Source organism: Silurus aristotelis, assembly GCF_946808225.1.
Source record: "Silurus aristotelis genome assembly, chromosome: 14".
NCBI lineage: Eukaryota > Metazoa > Chordata > Actinopteri > Siluriformes > Siluridae > Silurus > Silurus aristotelis.
Genome location: NC_139587.1, coordinates 2204092 through 2212560, shown reverse-complemented (window position 1 = coordinate 2212560; position 8469 = coordinate 2204092).

Sequence of the window (8469 nt, the reverse complement as noted above, 5' to 3'; positions counted from 1 at the left end):
TTGTGTGTGTGTGTGTGTGTGTGTGTGTGTGTGTGTGTGTGTGTGTGTGTGTGTGTGTGTGTGTGTGAGAGAGAGAGAGAGAGAGAGAGAGAGAGAGAGTGTTTATACAAACAGGATGTTCTAGTGTAACACCTGTCTGTGCGCTGCCAATCCAGTCCAGCTCGGCTGTAATAAGCAGATGTGTTCCCAGTGTGTTTTCATTCGTTATTTGCTTTTGTTTGTCCCACAGTGTCCCAGCCGAGTCATGTGACCTGCTCCGTTTGGATTTCTGTGCAGATCTATACATCTATATTTTTTCTCTAGATTTCATTACTCATAGACACGTGTGTGTGTGTGTGTGTGTGTGTGTGTGTGTGTGTGTGTGTGTGTGTGTGTGTGTGTGTGTGTGTGGTAGCCATTTCATTTACAGTAAAGCCACAGCAATTACTTTGCTGTAAAATATGGAGGCCATATATTTGTGTACCCACATGCTTTTCTGTAGTATATCTGATATAGTAAAAGAGGTAAAAAAATAGAATAAAAAAGTGTGGTCTCTGAGCTTCAGTTCTGGTAAAGAAGGTTTGGTCTCTGAGCTTCAGTTCTGGTAAAGAACGTGTGGTCTCTGAGCTTTAGTTCTGGTAAAAAAAGGTGTGGTTCCTAAGCTGCTGTTTTGGTAAAGAGGGTATGGATTCTGAGCTTTTGTTATGTAAAGAAGGTGTTGTTCCTGACCTTCTGCTCTAGTAAAGAAGGTGTGGACCCTGAGCTTCTGTTCAGTAAAGAAGGTGTGGACCCTGAGCTTCTGTTCAGTAAAGAAGGTGTGGACCCTGAGCTTCTGTTCAGTAAAGAAGGTGTGGACCCTGAGCTTCTGTTCAGTAAAGAAGGTGTGGACCCTGAGCTTCTGTTCAGTAAAGAAGGTGTGGACCCTGAGCTTCTGTTCTGTAAAGAGGATGTGGTTCCTGAGCGTCAGTTCTGGTAAACAAGGTGTGACCCATGGCGTTCTGTTCTGTAAAGGTGGTGTGGTCTCTATGCTTCAGTTATGGCAAAGAAGGTGTGACCTTTGAGCTTCTGTTCAGTAAAGTAGATGTGGCATTTCTGCATCAGTCTGCTTATTTTTCTGTTATAGAAAAGATGATGTGGCCCTTTGAGCATCTGGTGCATGTCCGCTGAACTTCTGTTCTGATAACGTAAGTCTGCTTATGCTTCATTAAAGGAGGTGTGGCCTGTTTTGTTAAAAAAGGTGTGGAAAAAGAGGAGTGGCAAAATGGGCAAAATACAAATGTTTGGTCTGTAGATTTCTAAGTCGCCAAAAAAGGCCTTGTTTTATCCTTTGATTAAAAAAGGAGGCGTGTCCTTTCTTACCTGACACACTGGAACTTTGTAGAATTGTATAACACTCAATCGAGTGTTTTAACTGTATCATTTTATAATATCGATTCATCCCTGAAATGCACATCATCTCATCTGAGGAAAGAATACACACATCCAAACCGTATCTTTAATTACAATACATTAATCACAATGCCATCTTCAATCTAAACGCAGCCTCGAACAGGATTAAGTGCAGTTTTCACCAGCCGGCGTTTCAGCATTAATCCAGAAACACGTTTACTGTGAAGCTGTTGTCAAAGAACTCAAACTGCCAAGTGTAGCCTAATAACATACGCCTTGCAGCACAATTACAACAATACGCCATTTTTGATGAATGCCTTCAAAAAAAAATTCCAGCTATTGACATTTATGCGAACACAAGACTGCTTGATTATTATATTCCAGGCTTTTTGAAAACACTCAAAAACACTCAGTGTAACAAGAGCGAGCACACAGACAGGAGAGGATGGAAACACTCCAAATGGTTTAATGGCAACAAAAAAAAAAGAAAAAACATGAGAACAAAAGAGAGGCTGAAAAAAACAGTGTGTATGCTGAAAAAACACACATTTACCCTGCGGATGTCTGGACATACTGCTAACATGCTTGATGTTTCTTTATCTGCTCCGTGTTTTTACACAATGCACAAACTTTTTTGAAGAGAATCACATTTTCTGCACAAACAACTGGATTTTATTTTGTCCTTTCTAAGAATGGTACACAATTATTTGCATTGTTTTAAAGACTCTCCAGCAGAAACACTAACAGAATTAAAGCCTGGAACAGATGAAATGCGATCAGAAACTGTAAAGTATTTTACTCTAGAGTATCATCGATATAAGCAACTTTTACTCTCTACTCAACTACGTGTATGATTTAAGTTTATATTGCCCCAAAAGATAAGTTATTGATAATAAAGTACTTTGAAAATACATTTGCAGCATTTAACATTTTATATTTAATATCTAAATACATGAAATCAGTCCTGGAGCAATCCATAAACATGTTGGGTTTAAAACCACGTCTCATTAGTTTATATTTTAAATTATAAAAAATTCATGAAAAATGAGATTCCTACAATCGTTTATCTTCTTGTCTGATTGATTTCTCCCTCCCCTTGTTTGAGAGCCACCTGCTAAACTCAGGTGTTCATTCATACTCTATTCATACAGTCTGCATGTTAATGAATGACTGACCATTAAAGGCTTTTGTTCTACATGTTTGAAAATTGATATTGATTTGGGATTCAGATTGATGACCAGGTAGCCAGACAAGCTCTTGTTATACAGTCATGGCCATTCATACTGAAGTGCAACCCTAACCCTAACCCGCTGGTCTCATTTTCAATCCAAAAGGAGCTTAAAATCTTTACAAACCAGCTTTTTGTTGAATTTGAATAACAATATTGGCCCTCTTTGAGACTGAGCTGTATTAGATCACATGAATCTGGTTTTACTTCATGTAAAAAAAAATTCTTTGATTTTATGATTTTGTAATTTTATTTGTTAATTGAAGATAACATTTTAAAGACTGCTTTACTCAACGTTTTTCAGGTCAAGGACCCCTTAGGCGATAGAGATATCTGACAGGGGCCCCTTATACAAAATGTGTCAAACATAACCAGTGATATTAATAGAAACAAGTCATATTACAATTTACTATCAGGATCACTATTATACAATTACATGAACATAAGCTTTAAGTTTAATAGAACTTTAAAGTAATAATCATCATTTTTTAAATATATATATATATATATATATATATATATATATATATATATATATATATATATATATATATATTCATTTTACCCATATTTATTTATTTATTTATTTATTTATTTATTTATTTGTGATTCAACAGTAATTAGCAGACCCCCTGCAGTACCACTACAAACCCCCTAGGGGTCGCAGACCCCCGGTTGAAGAACCATGACGTTGTTTTGACTGACTTGTTCGATCTTTGTTTCACTCTGGCATGTTGAAGAGTCTGTTGTGTTGATGGTTAATTCATTGTTGATGTGTACAATTTGATTTGTATTTCAGGAACTAAAACCTCACAATTCAACAGTTTTTGGCTTTTCACTAACACGTGTCTTGGTGTTGAGAATTTTTACTCAATTGCTGCTGTTGCTGTTTTGCACACATTTCAAACTGACACCAACTGCTGCTATACAGAAGTGTGTATGTTCAAAAGTACCCTCTTTGTTTACAGTTTTCTTCTTTTCGCTATTGTACCATATAAAATACTCTACAGAATGTATTTGGGTTGGCACTATTTTGTGTATTTTGTGTATCTGTCCTGTACTGTTTAGTTTTACAGTATATTGTCTTTTGTCCTGCAGTGTCTGCAAAGGTTGCAAACGATGCACTTTGTGTCTGCAACAACTTACTGTCAGTCTTTAGCTCTGTGTTGAGTGATGAAGCGCTATGTTATTTACCAGGCTCCTTATTTAATTTAATTGTGTACCGCATCAGCTTTATGTGGTTATAATAACAGTAAAAGCTTCTTCACTTGACTTGACTAGTGCGTCTTTGAGCCTACGTTCAATATGTGTCAAAAACTGAAGTACTTTTCAAATCAGATACTCTAAGACATTTAACTTGCGGTAAGATCTCTATACTTTTACACAAGTAGGATTTCCAGGTTCTCGTTACACCTCTGGAAACTGGACGTATCCCGAATAATATCCCCAGTTCAAAAGTATGGATTAAAAATGGCTTAATTATTCATAAAACCCTTGAAATTTTTATGCATTTGTATATTTTATCTAATTTTTTAAACTGAGTCAGAATACTGATGGTTGTTTCCACCTTGACCAGAACTTTGGAGCTGACTGCTAATTCCTGGAAGAATCAGTGAATCGAGTGTTTTGGCATTATTAATTTTCCAAACCTCCTCCACCTGACAGAAAAGATAAATGTGTTGTATAGGTAATGTATAATAATCTCTCATTTGCATAAAGGAGGAATATTTATGATGTTAACCCCTGAACCGAGCTAAAATTAGGATTCAGGGTGTGACGGGATTGGGTGGGGGGTATTGGTAGGGGCAGGTGAGGGGGGGGGGGGGTGAGAATGAGATGACAGGCTTCATGGTTTCTAATAGAGCCAGATGTTATGCAAATTTGTAAGAACCATCAGCTGGCCGGAGCAGAGCGAGTGATTGACGTCGGCATTGTATTGGCTGAAGGCTATTTATTATCATTTCTGAAGCTTTTAGCTTCTGGTGCTCTTCAGAACAGCGTATGAGTGCGTGGAGGAGCAAACGGGGCGGAAATGCCCGTTGGGTGCATTTTAATGGCGTTTTTTTTTTCTTCTTTTTTTTTTCATGGAAAAAGAAAATGAAGCTAATGTGTTTTCATTTGAGGAGCTAAGTGACGGGTTTGACGCGTTGTGTGACAGTCGAAATTGTGACGAGAACACTTGGCAGAACCATCTGGAGAAAAATGTGTGTGAGCTTTTAATGATAAGTGCTTGTTTTGAATATATATATATATGAAGAATCCCTTGAGAAAAAAACAATTATTTAAAACCTTTAACGTTTTTTTTACGGCAATTTAGCATTGATACTCCACTTATTGAGATGTTTTTGGGGGGTGAAAAGAAACCCATGTGGTGGGATGAGAACATGAACTTTATATGTCCAATTCATCTCAGCTAAGTAGCTAAATCTGATATCAGTGATGTTGGCATGCTTTGCTTGCTAGATAGCAAACAAATACAAATCAATCTTCACAAATCTTAAATTCAATAGTTAATGATGGCTTTCAGTTCCATGTTGTCCACCATGTTGTAATTCTAAAACTTTGTCTAAAGTTCTAGAAACTTCTAGTTTTTCTATAGTGTAAACAAAGTTTCAGGAGATGATGTGGATTATGCATCCGGTCAAAGTGTTAGCTTAGCCGGGTAGCACTTTGTGACCTGTTTAGTGCTAATCTATAACAAGAAATGGAGGACATTGTAGCTCAAGTCAATTTAATTCCTGAATTAATCAAATTCTTGCTAGATTTCTCAGGCAGATCATATCCAAGCGATATCGGGTTGCCGCTATGCAGGTTGTTTTGACGCTAATGTGCCGCACAAGTCTGCCACTTTGTTCGAGAAAGGGCCAGGAGTTTAAAAGTCAAAGAGGGAAGCGCACACAAAAGGGTTGGAATCGGAATAGAACTGACCGACTGGTCTATTTAAGGTCAGCCGACTGTGTGTTAACCTCCAGCCTTTGACCGCGGCTCGGTACGCTTACGAGATGTAATTAGCAGTGACTTCTACAAATGTGCTTTGATCCGTTTTCTCATTTTCCACCTTTTCGCTCGACCTTGAATATCACCCCAAGGTCACATACCGGCACCCACAATGCCGACGTTCAGCCGCAGGATCATAAATCAAAGCCGAGTCCTTTAACCAAGCCCGTGATTAAAGACGAAAATCAGTCCCTGAGCTTGCGAGGATGGAAATTCTGCTTTATATGAAGGGGGTAAAAAATAGCACAGAGAGGTTTGTGGATTTATTTAAGATTTTATAAATAAACGTCGATGTTACGCTGCGAAAGAGGCCTGGGGCGGAACACACGCAGGGAAGGACGTGTTTCGATTGTTTTTCTCCGACCTGTTACGATTCGCCACCGTGAGCGGTCATTCCTCAGATATTGTTTATTTTCTCATTTCATTTTTTAACCGCCTTTGCCTGTTCCCTGAGGTAATTAAGATAAAAATATCAGTGCTGATGTGAACATGTGCATGTGTGTGTGTTTGTGTGTGTGTGTGTGTGTGTGTGTGTGTGTGTGTGTGTGTGTATTAAGATGAGAGGAAAAGTACACTTGTGATCAATGGCGGAGAGAAAATTGCAAATCCATACGAGGTCCTGAGACACAGAGAGAAACAAATGGCATTGTTTATGGGGAAAGAAAGAAAGTGCTTATCGACAGACATCGAGCACCTCAACCCAGAGACGCTAGCAGGAGGGAAATGTTTCACACAACAAAAAAATGAAACAAGAAATTAATGTTTTTGCTTATTAGTATTCATTTATCTTGCAGGAGAAGTCAGGTTTCTGTCACAACATGCCCATTTATTCTTCAGGATTTTTTTTCCCATTAAAACGTATGATATTTTATATTCGTTATTTTCAAAATATCTTCAGTTTTTTTTTTATCATTTCATAATAAGAAACTTTCAAAATTGGATGGATATATACTGTATATACATCATTCTATTAGTTTTTTCAAAGGAGCTTTACACATTGTTTTTATGGATGAAAAGGTGTCCCAATACTTTTGCCCAAACAGTGTAAGTTATAGCGTAAGTAAACTATTGCAGCAACACTCAATTCTTTACAAGGTTTTCTTCTCTGGCCTGATATCAGTATACAAAAATGCCCAGCAGACCTCAAGAATGAAACGGAATTAAAAGGCATCTCTGACTCGTGAAAAACAGAGGCATCTGCAGGGCAGAAACTCATGTTTTTCACCTATAGAGGCACGTATGAGAGCAGATTTTCATTTAATCCAATTTTCTTGAATTTGGGGAGCCTGTAGGGCACTATCTATTATTTGCCCCACTGGCACAAGGACACATGTTAGTGTGCACAGCATTATACACTGCACCTGAGAATCTTTCGAGGGCATGTTTTGTTGCCTGTGGGGCACCTTAGAGGGCATTTGGTTTTATCTATAGTAGGAACAGCCTAGAGTAAACTGTATTGTTTTTTATATATATATATATATATATATATATTAAAAGCACCTTAAAAGGCAGTTTGTTATGTATAGTGTATCGTTAGGGCAGCCTAGAGGGCTCTTAATTGTTTTCTTTTTACTATTAAGACATTCAGTGGTGTTTTCTTGCATGTAGGGGACCCTATAGGGCACTGAATCACCAATAAACCAGTGGAAGTGTATCCTAGTAGGCACATTATTGTGTTATTAGATTATTGTTGCATTGTTGTACACATTAAGCAGCCTATTGGCATTCGGGAAGAGTGGGTGGTTAAATGTTGTTTTTACTTCTTCTTTTTTTAGCTGTTAGGTATGGATTAAGGGAAAGTATGCAAACAGAGAATGGGTGTGGTTTTTTTGTGGGTGGAGCCTGCACACTAAGAAATGCAGTAAAGGGGTATTTACTGAACTGAAGAAAATTATATAATAATAATAATAATAATAATAATAATAATAATAATAATAATAATAATAATAATAATAATAATAATAATAATAATAGCACTGTGCTGATACTTTCCCTTTTTCCCCTCTGATTAAATTCTTCTTATTTTTTTTAATGAGCCTTCATTCACAGTTTATTTATTTATTTATTTATTTATTTATTTATTTATTTATTTATTTATTTATTATTTATTCATTTTTTTTTCCACTTTTTTTTATATAATGTAACGACTAAACAACAAATGCTGACAACAGATCACTTTTTATCCAGTTTTTTTTTTTTTTTTTTTGTTTTTTTTGTTTTTATTGAATCACTTTTGAATTCAGAAAATGAAATACCTGTTTATAATAAATAAATAAATTATAATAATAATAATAACAATAATGATAACTTCCTATTATTCCTTTTTACTTTAATTAATGTCACTTTCACCTCTCATACATATTCATCTCCTCGATTTGAGAGATGATGGATTCAATCGAGGATTAGAAAGCCTGCCAAAAACACAGGATTATTCAAAGAGAAGTTCTTATTTTTCGTGTTATTGAGCACGCACACACATACACACACTCACACACACACTCACACACACACACACACACACACACACACACACACACACACACACACACACACACACACACACACACACACAAGGATGAACACGCTTCCAAGCACAGATGGAATATTTAATTTTTCTTATCCAAAATTTGCAATACACCACCATCCAATTTGACTAATTACCCTTAATACTTAAATCTGTATGTGTCCTGGCTCTCGCTTATTCAAACTTTCTCAGTTCTGACTTAATCTAACCACGATTAGCATCAAAAACCCAAACTAACTGTAGATTCAAACATACGAATGATTTAAGTAGCTGCATTTACCAACCTTTCAGTAACCTTGTGATTCTTGTCTAAAGACTTGAAAAAAAAAAAAAAAAAAAAAAAAAAGAAGAC